Source organism: Prenolepis imparis, unplaced genomic scaffold, assembly GCF_030444845.1.
Source record: "Prenolepis imparis isolate NDT839.2.m4 unplaced genomic scaffold, iyPreImpa1.0 SCAF_17, whole genome shotgun sequence".
In the NCBI taxonomy this organism is placed as follows: Eukaryota; Metazoa; Arthropoda; class Insecta; order Hymenoptera; family Formicidae; genus Prenolepis; species Prenolepis imparis.
Window position 1 is genome coordinate 1,207,627 of NW_028141175.1, and position 14,119 is coordinate 1,221,745.

The following is a 14,119-nucleotide window of genomic DNA, read 5'->3' on the forward strand; positions in this document are numbered from 1 at the left end:
TTAACAATTAGCGTAATATTAATATAACAGCTGATTAATTTAACATATGATTAATATTTTAATGAGTACATTTGCACAGTCCATTTCCTCTTATTTTACTGCATAAGATCTAACAAATGCGTGCGTAATCTCTCTTTCTTTCTCCTTCTTTCTCTTTGTGTTTTGCTGTATTAATGAATATATAACGTAACTGAAAGAATTGGTCAGTGCGGTCTAACGAATGTCGGAACTACATTTTGCACGCACGAACATATTTTTTTTGCATTCAGAAAACGCAAGATGTACCGATACCTTACTATTTTTCCCGTTATTATGATAAATCGCGTGTCCATGTCCATTGCTGCGTTTTTTTACGCTTTAGAACAAATATCCATATTCCATCTTTATACGATTATTGTCACGATAAGCTAACGTTTATTTATATATTGTATATATATAAAATTATGTAAAATATATATATATTCAATATATATAAAATGTAATAAAACTATTATTTTTAATTATATAAATACATAATTATTTAATTAGCATGTTTACAGCATGTTTACGATTAAAATTTTTCAAATTTAAATAATCATTAAATCAAATTATATAATATATACGCATGCTTTTTTCTGCGCGTTTATTATTTAATTCTTTAATTTAATTTGTCTTCAGTTTCAATGTGCTTAAATCTTTCAATCGGTTATTATCAGATAATGCAGTAACTCGAAATAAACAAGACGTGAAATGTAAAAGTAATCTCGAAAACGTAGAAAATCACTGCGAGATCTTTTCTGGGAGATTTTTAAGATGCCATATTAGCAGCTGAAAGGAATCTCGTAAAACAGTTTGACGAGGGAATGCATCGGTGAATTCCTTGTAAGATTATAACTACCTGATGATTCTCAACCTTGTCCTTGATTCCTGCCAGTCATTTCGTAATACAAGTATCATTTTCCTTTTATCTATATTTTTATTATAGTTTTGTTGAAAATATTTGTTGAATTTCGAGCATATCAAATATGATATATTTTAAACAATTTTGAATTTTACAACAGTGAAAATTTTTAATGCATACCGCATTTAATAATTTGCATAATTATATTTTTCTTGGGAAAATGTATATGTGTATATACATATATGTATATGTACAAATATGGAATTACTCGAAAGTATTACTTTCATATGCAGAATTAGTTAGCCTACTTTTCTAACTCGTTGCTAATTTGTGAAAGCTTGACAGCTGCAAGACATGCGCGCTATGTATGTCTTATGCTTTGTGATAATTCTGCAACATTCACTGGCAGACGATATGAATGCATGTGTAGCTATGCAGTTGCATTTCTTCGTCTTTTCTTTTTCCCTCTCTTAATGCAGCAAAAATGTAATGCAATCGTTTTTCTTTCAAAAAAATGTAAACAATAGTTTACATTTATTACATTATTAATTATTACAATAATTATTTAATAGTAGTAAATTTAGTAATAATAATTTTTACATAAAAAAATTATACTGTATTTATATATAGCACAAAATCTGCAGTGCGATTAAACAGATAGGTATACGTGAAGTTTTAAATGATTTAAAAATATTTATTTTTTTCTTATAACAACAGGAAAATATTCTTTCTCTCTCAATAATAATCAAGATCCATTTATCGATTGATCTCACGTATTGGCACACCCTTTTTCTATGAGCCACTATACGACCTTTAGTAGGATTGTCCGCATTTCAATACACGGCGTATAAAAAATTAAAACTGCATCTCTAATCATAACGGGTAGCCTCCTAGTAGTCAAGTATATATGAAATTATACTCGGTCAGTAACTGATTCTCATCCGGAAAGAAAAGATAAAATAAAGATAGAATTATCTTCTTGCGTAAGTAGGAGTAAAATTTGGCTGATGCTTATTAAATATTAACACATGCACTGTTGTCATTTATTATATTTAAATTATGAATATTTATTATTACATTCGTATTATTTCACTGTTGAAAGACATATATTTACATGCTATTCTTTTTAATTTCATAAAATATGACAGCCTTTTTAGAATTACATGACACATAATTTATAATAGTTCTGTCACAATTTAATTATATTTAATTATTTTTAGTTATATAATAATTATATTATCTATTAATATATTATGCACAATCATATAATATGCTTACACTATAATTAAATAATAAATATGCATAATGCGCGTAAATTATTTTTATTACAATATAAGTTAAAATAACTATATATGTATACAGTTATTTTTTTATTTTATACATACAGATTTTATTGTTATTAACTGCTGGTAATAAGATTGTTTAGTCTTGATCATAAGTTGATAGTATTGAAAGAAACGTACATGCCTCATTATTTGTTTCAATTTAAGCAAATGAATACAAATTAACGCAGTTTTTATTTTCTAATTGTAAATTGATATAATCATAATATTTAATATCATATGTCATGTATTATAATGTAATATATGTATATACTATACACATACACACATTAGATCAACTCGTCTCAAATGATAACTTGTACATTCCATCTATTATCAATGGATGTTTATTAAACATATATGAGTTATATCAATTACACGTGATGTTTTTAAATATTTTTATAGACATATTTATTTGTTTTCTTAATAGCTACCATAAGAACATTTTACTAAAAATTAAATAAAATATGATTTCGATATTTAATCATTATATAATAAAATTGAACATATTAATATTTGAACAGTAGCAAAAATTTCTTGAAAATAAGCTTCTCAATATTTTATCAAATTTTAATCAAAAATTATACAATATATAGCTACGCGAATGTAAGATTCTATCTTATTAAATTTTTTTATTGTAAAATAATCATGGACAAACATTCAAAACCTTATTAAGTACGCCAATCGAGGCGAGAGGAGCATAAACGACGTTGTCGCCTGTGTCAGGCGCACAATTATTGTCGTCGTTTTAAGCGTGTCGTCGATGATAGCTAAAACGAGCATTCGGACGTGGTACTGAAAGATGAAAACAAGAAAATAAGACAAATGTAAGAGGAGCAACCAGACGAAGCTGTCGTGTTGAAAAAAAAAAAAGAAACAAGAGGAAGGAGAAGGAGCCATGGAAGAGCGCGATCTTGTTGGACGCTGATAATTGGTGGCTTCTAAGATGAAGCCGAGTTTAAAAGACACAAAGTATATATAATAATTGAATGACACAATTGGAAAAAATTAATCAAGATATGTTTTATTACACTATTTTTATTTTATAAAATATATTGTATATTTTATAAATACACTTGATGCCAAATGTCAATAATTATATCATCTTTTTTTAAAATATATATTAATTTCTCGCATTTTAATAGAATTAAAAATCTCCTTAATTGCAGAATTACGTCACTGAGCTGTCAAATGTATTGCACAAAAATAGAAATTTTATAATCTTTGCTATATTTACAATTTCTTCGACAATATTTGTACGTTTTCTCTTAATAATATCTGTAAAAATTTTTCTCTCAATAGATTCAATTTCAAATTAGTTCATCAATCTTATTCAACATTATGAACGTTTAATATTATTTCATGTATTCGCCAGCTTTCATCTCGAGTAACACATTAATTGTGTGGAAAAACTGCTATTTATCTTTCCTAATACAATAAAATAAAATTGACACGATTAAATAATATCTCGTCTCCAAGATATCCGCGATGTTTCCGACACACATAGCTCGACTAGCACATCCTCCTTCCGAAAAGCCACATTCCAACACGTCCAACCCTAAACGTCGACCAACCCCGATACTCTTCCAGGAACAACTGCATGGACAAGCGACGAGCTACGAGCCGAAAAACGACGCCGTAGACGAGAGAAAAAAATCGCGCTGGTTCAAAAAAATAAAAGAAAAAGATATCAGACACGACATTCGTGTGTGTGTGTCATAACTGTCCGCGAGGGTGCAATGAACTAGCCGAGCATCGGAACGATATGGGTATGGGACATTCCTTCACCGTCCTCGTTAATTGGCACTTTCATCCGCAAAGCCGGTCGTTGGTGGATCCCGGGGACATGAAGAGCAGTCTCCGGCGTCTCCGGATCGATCGCGGATCCCTCTCCTCTTCCCTTTCGTCGCTTTTGTAAGATCCTGCCGTATTGTCGGACTCTGTCGTGTCTCTCCTTCTCTCCTTTTGCCGCCTCTCCTCTCTCGCTACCCTCCTGGCGCTCTGCTTCTCATCCTAGAACTGCGTGCACCAGAATGCCTCCGACCTCACCAAACTAGACGCCGGACTGGTTTTTGTCCAATTTAGATCCCCCATTGTTCGCTTCGCGTTGGAATGAAAATAGACGACCCGCTAACAGCAGCCTATTCGCGAACGTTGCATAGGAAAACACCGGCAGTATCCAGCGAGCACACGCTCGATTCTCGCGTCAAATCTCGATGTACGTAGACGAAAATGAATATTAAAAGTGACGCTAAAAGTGAACAACGGGAGCGTAATAAGACATTTCTCGATTTCAACATTTAAATTTTATATTTTTTTATAATTGACACGAATGATATTGTATTTTAGAATTGCGCTATGCGCGGAAATAGTTTCGGTTTAACGGCATTGCAATGTGCAAAGAGAAGTGCTAGTGCGACATGACAACGCATCGATAAGAAGCTAAAGTGCATATCGTGTTCCCAAGACTACATACAGTCAATTCATTGTGCTCTCTCTCTCTGTCCCTCTCGAAGAGCACCGAAACCCCATGAAAGAAGCTCTGTAAGCAACCAGGTGTAGACGGGTTCCAGGTGTCTCCTTAATGCAACGTCAAGACAGTCCTTTAACATTACCTTCTTGATTATTTCTGTTTATATATTATTTTTTTTTATATATTATATATATTTTTATATATTATTTATATATATATTTTTTTTTAAACATATATTTCGATCAAACATTACTTACACATACACAATTCTTTGTTAATGTAAATGTTTAATAATTAATTTCTTTATTCGATTTTTCATTGAGACTCAACATTCGAGAAATTAAATAAGATCACTCGAGGCGATTTTTTTAATTATAAATTATTTCTTTGCAAAAACGAGAGATGGATATGTAAATTTACGTTTCATATATTACGTGATGTTTCCAGAAACGATTCGCAAATAAAATGTGTGCTCCGCTTTCGAGCAACTTAAATAACTTAATGGGAGAACTTACAATTAGCGTTCGTGATTGAAACAAAAAAATTGCTACTTTGTCGGTGCATCGGATCCTCGTTAAATAGCATATAACGGAACTCGTACTACAATTCCTTTCTATTTTTAAGGTCGTACTTTTTCCGTGGAATGCGTGCCGTGTCGATTTTTAGAAAGAATTCATCGCTGCTTTAATTATCTTACGATATCTTAGTAATGAATAGCAAAGCTTCTATCATATTTTTATTTATATTCGTGCAACTTGAAAGATCACAAAATAGATACAATTCTAAAATTAATTGGTTGATCGTAAATAAAAAAGAAAGTAGCATATCTTATCAAAGATAAATAAGAAAAAAAAGATGACAATAATTTTAACGATAATACAATTTACGAAGATAAATTGGCAAGGAAATGTTTTTTTATACATGTGCTCCTATCTGATTCTACCTTCAATTGAAACGAATTATCACTCGCCTTTCTTTAGATTTATATCTACGGAATCGCATAAAGCTCAGAGACTCTCGTTAAGCGGCAATAGTGGTCATTGCTTCGTATCTCATCTGGCTGCAGTATGCGTCATTGCGTTATTGTGCTTATATAGAAAACGAGCGGCGTTAAATGCATGCATCACTGATTCGTCACGCAGGATAATTCCGTGCAAGTTGATCGAATAACTAGTGACGAGCATAAAAAATCTCCTAATCATCGGTGGATTTAGTGTTAGTCATGCACAGAACGGAAATAATTTTTTTTATCATTTGTGTGTATTGTTTTTTTTAAATTTTATTTTAAGATAAAATATTATTTAAGTCATTCGTGTTCATTAAATAATATTTTATAAAATCGTTTGTATACATATATATTTTTTTTCATTTATATTACTAGTAATATTTTTTTTTAATGTAGAAAAATGTTTGTGTAAGACTATATTTATAGATATTTTTAAAAGAAATTGTAAATATATTGTAGTCATGACACATATTTACATAGAATGAAAGAAAAGTGAAATCATACTCAACAGTTGAATGAGATTACAAGAAGTTAGATGTATATTTAGGTCAATCAATATAATACGACGCATATCAAATTCCTTAATCCTATATACCTTCGACGCGGAACGCCCTTACTATACTACGAATTCCGATCACGTGTTGACAGTGGAACACGACATACTTTTCTACGCCGGAAATTCAAAGTGAGAAGTCTCAATAGAAATACACACAGAGGTCTTTAATTAAATATTGTGTATCTTATGCGCACACTTTACGAAGCAGTTTCCTCATAACTATGTCGTAAAATGTATATTTTAGTACAAAAGAAAGGACCAAAGTGCTCCGAAATTCCAGACCTTGAAGAGAGCCTCTGCCAAAAATTTCAGAAATTAGCGAGAGAATCCAATTCTGCTCACGGTGATTTTATAGCGCATGTTTGTGCAATATTTTATAAAAGAATTGCAAGAACAATTTTATGTTATATTACATATGTATAATGTATATTCTATTATTTTATAGTTATTTTTTAAATGCCGCCTAAAATAAGACAGTTTAATTTTCAGCATATTCTGACCTGTAATAATCGCTAAATCAACATTTGTCTTTGAAGGTACGATTGAAGAGGAAACAGCTACGGTCCTGATGTTACACCATGCCCTGTAAAGGGCCCGGCGTTCGCCGGGCCCACTCCTGGGCCAGCCGCAAGAGCCTCCCGGCCCATTCCATTCCGGACCCGTAGTCGCCTCTCGCGTGCATCGGCCGCCGAAGGAAGCAAGCATTCCATTCATGTTTCGGAACGCGCAACGCGCTCGTCGCCGCGAGTGAAAGAAGAGAGACCGGGCCTCTCTTCCCGAGCTACCTGCCGCCTGGATTTCGCGACGACCACGACGACGGACCGTGGTGATGACGATCGACGAGTCTCCCAGGAACATCATCCTGCTGCGAACGCGTTCAGCATCGTCAAGCACGTGGTCCTGCATTATTATTGGCGAGCCGCCACTCCGAACGCATCCGGGGATGCACTGAGGCTGCGCTGGTACGTTCTTTTGTTTATCTCTCTTGCCTTCTTTTTTCTTTTCTTAACCGCTCTGTTTCTCCGTCTCCGGAAATATTTGCCTCTCTGTCTCGCGACATATCGTCGCGCTTAAATCGCTTAATTTGAGTGAAACTTATCGGACAACTCTTGATCCAGAATTTGGCAGTTTTATTTTCATATCGATTGAGAAATTCCATCGCGCGAGATGTAGAGATAACATACGCTTGGGTGTTCATTATCTCGGGTTTTTAGTTTGAGATAGAATTGGGTGTCTTGTAAATATAACGGGTTGATTAAGAGGTTTATCACGTGTTTGTGCTACTGATAAAGACGAGTGGTTAGAATGTAAAATATTTAGTGCGAGATATCTGCCCTATCACGACGGCGCAAACTGTTTCAAGAATATATATATATTAATTTTTTATTTTATAATAACGTTTTATCTACAGGTCTTTCGTTTTGTAATAAAATCGAGAACGATATAATAATTAAATTTTGTATGTCGCGTGTACATATATATTAGTATCTGGGTGATACTATATAGCAATACACAAAAACATTTATCGATATCTTATTCGTATCGGTGTAATCGGGATATATGATTCAGCAGCTGCAAATTATCTTTAGATTATGACATTAGACTATCTGTATATTATAATTTCTTTAAATATTTTCACTTCTCTCTTTCTCTCTCTTTCTGCGTACCTGATTTAAGATTATGTAGCAGTCTTTCGTACAACAGCTTCACGTGTGTCTGAAGGATCTTTATTACTTTATCAGTAGATTGCGGGGTTCGTAACCGACCGTCATCGCGACTGTCTTCATTTCCAAAGCGCATAACCATCGCGCATCCTCCGCATGCTAACGCGGCTGTTGAACTCGCCGGTCTTACTTTGTATATACATATATAAGATATCGCCTTTAAATTGTCCAATGCAGCAGCCAGCATTAATATTGCCATACACACACGCACATAATATGTATATATATGCAACGAGAAACATTTTGTAAGAAATCCAGAGAATTATCTAGAGTCTAGAGAATAGATTATTCTGGAGGAGCCTCTTTTCGCAGGATTTCTCGCAGAGCGGGGTCTCTCCTTCGGCAGGATTCTCGTTTTCCGAAATCGTGACAGGATTATGTATTCGTGAAGTGCGATTTTTTTACGACAACGCGTAAATGTTGAAATAAAGGAGGGTCCTTGGTTTTGTTTCGCGATCGTGAGACCTTCATGGTTCCTGCACTCGTGGGTGATAGTGTCAAGTCGCGGATGACGAATGTGTATTGTCGCACCGTTAATTTTTTCCGGGAATATTCATACGGCATCTTTGGTATAACAATACTATAACATATATAACGAGACATATATTTCGTAGAAATTATTTAGAGAACAGATATTACTGTGGATAAGCCTCTCTTCGCAGGATTATTCGCAGAGTGAGTAATAATGTCTCTGTGTCGAGGAATTTTTACTCGTTTCCTAAAAACGTGACAGCATTATGCATTCGCGAAACGCGATTTTTACGACAATGTGTAGATGCTGAAATAACAAAGGGTCCTTGGTTGTTTCGCCATCGTAGTGTTTCCTCCACACGTGGGTGATAGTGTCAAACGCGGATGACGAATGTGTAATGTCGCGCCGTTAATTTTTCCCATTTTTTTTATGACAAATAAGTCATTCCAATTGTTCGATACACTATTAACCGCGCGAAGGAACATAGCAATTATCGTAAACGATTTTCTATATTTAATACAATTCGGATTTTCTACAAGAATTATCAAAGAGATATTAATAAAACGATATTTCTCGTTACAAAGTGATTAAGTTTTTAGTTATCTCTTTTTTTAAATATCAAGCAGTAAATAATTGTTAAAAGAATGATTACTATTACATGATGATAATATGATAAATGATTCCCATCAATTAATCGGTGTGCAAATAGCATGATATATTTCTTTTTTTTTTGTGCTTTTTGTGAACCAAATGTTTAAGAGTTTCAATATTAAATATTTAATAATCGTAACATACCATTGTATTTGTGACTTTCTAATGACACTTTTCACATTTATTTTGATTTTCTAAATGACAACTTTCTCTTCTTTTTATAGTTTTAAAATATTTGAAATATTTATGTTCTTGATCACTTTAAAAATTTTATCAAATTTTACTTACTTATCAGTCAATAATCATGCATGTATAATTTATATTGCAATTTCGGTTAATAGAAAGAGATAGAGAAAGAGAGAGTCCATCCTTCAAATTATAAATTATTTGTGACGATGTATCATCATCGTCATGATAACTCATGAGTCGAAACGATGGTTATACATTAGATACAATCACCGGCAAGTCCACGTTAAGCATTTCAAATCACCCAAGTATCTATATAAAAGCTAATGTTTGCGTGTAAATACTTGGTAGGACTTTACCGTCATTCGCGGAACAAGGATATATTTGTAATCCCTGCAATGAATAATAAATATACATAGATTCACGGCAATAACATCGATAAACGTCATGTTAATAGTGGGAAATTACTATTTTCTGGCAGAGGAAAAATAGGTTCCGTATTAAATATGACTAATAATATCAATTGATCTGTTTAATAATGTTGCATAAATGTATAATAATCGTAAAGTCCAAAGTGGTATTTTCTTATGTAAGATTACGCGCTAGAGGAAATATAGATCAATTAAATCTTTTTTATTTTTGTTTGCCTCTTGTCATCTAGATTGATTAAGAAAATTTAAATTATTATTGCAATGTCAATAATATTGACATTTTATCATATATTAGCATATATTATATATATATATATGATTTGCTAACTATAATAGCTAAGTAAACAATTTCTTAAACAAATTATTATTCATCATATATCTATTCATTAATCTTTTATTTCTCATTTATTTCTTAGTAATTGGAGTTTACGCAATTCAACTTTTTTATCTATTATTTATTTCCTGATTTCGCCACATATTCGATAACAGCGTACTTATATCTTCGCGCAAAGCGCAGTATAAAAAAACAATAATTTAATTAACTTAATTCAAGCGTTTAATTAATTTTTATATTCTGATAACGTGCATAATAATTTTCCAGAGACTTTCTTAAAACGTTATACGCATGCTTTCGAAATTATAATTTTAGAATTCTCGCGACAAGAGAGTAATACCGAAAATATTTGCCAAACATTTGGCAAAGACTTGGTTATTCGAGAGGAGTGATATGCAGTTTCTCCATTTAGGATCTAAAATTGCACGCGCGGTTTCTTAGAAGAGAATCGAATAACGCTCAACGTTCCGGACAGAATCGATTATTAAAAGTTTCCCAAGTTTAACCGAGTGACGTGTTACTCTAGAATTTAGCTGACCGAGCGCCATGAATCACATTCCTCTGTCACAGAGACAGGTATTACACGCGAAGCGTCATGCGCTTCCGCGAACGTAGTATATCTGTGAGAAATCGTAATCTCTCGCTCACTCCTCGCGTTCGTTCATATAAACTCCCCGAATGTATCGCGTGCGGCCATTCAGTAACTCGAGCGAGCCACCGTATACATCGGGCTCCGGAACGGAGGAGTCTCTCGTCCCTCCAAACACACGAGATACTCTGGATCTTCTCTGGATATTACGTCGACGCGTCTTCCTCTCTTCCTCTTCAGAGCCAGCCTCTTCCCAAACCCAGGGTTACGCGAGATGACGAAAAATTACACGTTCTCCGCCGCCTGTAAAGCCTATTTAAACGACCTGTCCGCTTTTACTAGAGATTACTACTGCAGACATAAACATGTAAGTACATATACGCATACAATACATGTGTGTGGGCGAATATTGATTTTGTTTGCTCTTCAGTATCGCGAGGTTTGCTTTCTATTAATTTTTATTTATTTGGAATATAATGCGCAAGAGGAAACATTTTTTTTTTTTTTTTAATTAGACTTACTGGAGAAGCGAGGTTGTATTATTAGGAAAAGCATTAATCTTATATATATATATTTGAAAATAACTTTTAATAATTTTTTGAAATATTATTTTTCCTGAAATATAACGAAAGTGAATTGATTAGCTGTTTGTAGCATTTACGAGTGTTTAAATGTCATAGCAGATAAACTACACGAATTCTTTTCATAGCGCTTATCTATTTACACATCCCATTTGTTATCTTATATCTCGTATCTTAATATATCTTTCTTATCTATTAAATATATATATATATATAATATACAACATACGTTATTCAGTTAGACAGATGAAAAGTAGACTATAGAGCACAGACTTTATAATATCAGGCTTTCTATATATACGTCCGTGATATACGTATATATTTGTGGAATTACACGATGTCATTAACTTAACGAGCACTTAACGACAAAGTTAATTAAGTAATTACAAAAAAAATTCCGATTAAACTCGGTATCTTTATTATTTATTCACCGCAGAAGATTGAAAACACATCATCTCTCCACTTATCGATTACATGAATCCATGTTTGCTCGCGAAAGACGCGTGTATCTATAAATAGCATCATGTGTCAACATAATTCCTCCTGTGCGCAATTCAAAAATACAAAGTACTCTATACGATTCATTCAGTTATATTATTCATTCTAATCGCCTAATTAAAAACGAATACCTTTCACTTTCGAACATTCTAACGATGTTAGCAGCTCTAGTAAAAAATATAGTGCGTGTGTGTATATAATATAAATAGTTTAAATTAAAAAAAAAAATTGAGAGACATGTCGCGACCGAAATGAAATTCACTCCAAGTGCAAGGCATCTTGAAAGTTTCTCCCCTCCTTCCGGGGGACGACGGGGGGCTGCGGAACTTACTCTCTCCAATAATCCAACCGTGCTGGGCTGGGAAATGGGACGGCAGCTGCAGAAGCAGAAGCCGCAGCTCCGTCGCGTATATATACATATATACATATAACATACACTCGGCGCGCGAACAATCCCTTCGGGAACCGGCCAGCCCGCTCGAGGGCCCGCCGTCAACTGATCGGATCCGTTGAGGCCTCGGCGGCGTGTCTCGGTTGTTCTACAGCCTGACCCACAGCTCGCTCCGTCTCGGATCCCGTGCCGCCTATCGCCGGATACAGCCTGACGATTCGTCGGTACGCGGCCGCGAGCGACGTGCGAGCCGGTGTGTGCGTGACGTGTCGTCGCCTCCTGTGTGCGGCTCATAATCCCCGTTGTGTCTCGCGCGAGTGCTTACGAGCGAGTGCGTATACACGCCGGAGCATTCGTTAATACCGTTTCCGGCGCACACAGTTTCGGTTGTGTTGTGTGTCTCGCCTCGCGCGTCGTCTCGTCTCTCGCGCTCTTCTTCATCTTCATCATCATCATCATCATCATCATCATCATCATCATCATCACCATCATCATCATCATCATCATCATTTTTCTTCTTCCTCCTTCTCCTCTTCAGCATCGTGGATTCCCGCTGTTCCGCTCCTCTCGCGGGAGGTCAGCACCTTAGCATCGGTAGATAGGTAGGTATAGATAAATACTACGGAATGTAGGATTCGAGGTTGCTCATCTTGGATGGTGCGGAGTCTCTTTGAAAGAGAGAGAGAGAGAGAGAGAGAGAGAGAGAGAGAGAGAGAGAGAGAGAGAGAGAGAGACCGCGGGCCTCCCATTACCTTTCGAAAGCAGAGCTCGCGGTGAAATATGAGCGGCCGGTTTCGGTAGTTTTTCTTTTCTTTGTGCTGGCGGAGCCAACGCGGGGGATCCCACCGTGTGAAACCGCCAGCTCGAAATCTGCACAACGCGATTGAACAGGACATTTCGTGGCGGATGCTGGGCCAATCGTTCTCCGCGGGGATCCGATGTAAAGTCGCGCGTAAAAAAAAGTCGCAATAATATAGGTTGCTGATGAATTGAAGACACTTCGCATCATGTTAGATTGTTTGTAGATTCTTAGCTAATTAGAATGACAAAGTTATATATTTCCTGTTAAATAATGAGGACTTTAATGCATGGATAAAATCTGACAGTCACTTATGAGTGAAAATATGGCTTTCTGCAGATTAAAGTGTTTCCCGAATGTACTCTTTCCCGTAAATTACGATATAGTAACATTATTTATATTTGTTTTTAAAAATTGTATTTCTATATCATTATTTTTTTACTTGTCTAGCTTTAAATGATATAGCTTAAATAATATATTTAAGCTTATTAGATTGATTTTTTATATTTTTTAAAATATAAATTGAAGTATATATCCTCGTCTTATTTGTATCGATTACTCTCGATCTGCATTTTGTCATAAGCGTATCTGTATCATTTTGTATCATATTTATATGATAATTGCAATTTTGGCGAATTTTTATAAGAAAATATCCAAAATTTTTTTAAATTTAACTCGGACTTTACATTAAGATTAACGCAATCGTTTTCATCGCTAAATATATTTCGTAATGTTTATCGTGAGAAATGTGCATTTTGACGGGATAGCGTATCTTTGAAGAAGTGTGTGGAATACTTCAGCGTGCGTGAAGATAAGCAAGAAACGATGACGGGGGGGGGGGGGGGGTAGTTTGCCGTGTTCCAATCAGCATTACTCGTCGCTCTTGTTTACGAACGGTGCGCATAGACAGTATGTAAAAAGCCACGTGACTGTTAGAATATGGGATTTCCCGAAATCAAACAGCATCTTGTCGCGTAGATAAAAATTTCGAAGTAATGCTCAAATAACACATTTTTAATATTGAAATACGCATTTTAAGTGTCTTGAAAATCATTTCATATGTGGCTTGAAAATTAATTCAAAAATTTAAAATTTATAAAAAAAACAATACATTGACAAATTAATAAAAGAATTAATCAACAAATATTATACACATTATAGCTGATCGGATAATTGGATGTACTTTATTTATTTATTTTTTTTTCTTACTTACTATTTTAACAGTG

The 14,119-nt window shown here is 34.5% G+C and overlaps 1 protein-coding gene across 4 annotated transcripts in view; it reads left to right on the forward strand.

Annotated features, from left to right (window-relative positions):
* LOC145946593 (cyclin-dependent kinase 4) overlaps positions 1–14,119 on the forward strand; it is a 49,355-nt gene that overhangs the window by 26,495 nt on the left and 8,741 nt on the right. The window contains exons 1-2 of one of the 4 annotated variants that reach the window (XM_083056303.1): positions 6,283–6,580; positions 6,774–7,199. The gene's annotated coding sequence lies outside the window, so the exon portion shown is untranslated. Of the gene's footprint in view, positions 1–6,282; positions 6,581–6,773; positions 7,200–10,852; positions 10,992–12,447; positions 12,697–14,119 lie in introns of those variants that run through there. The other 3 variants (XM_083056301.1, XM_083056300.1, XM_083056304.1) reach the window with 3 other exon arrangements.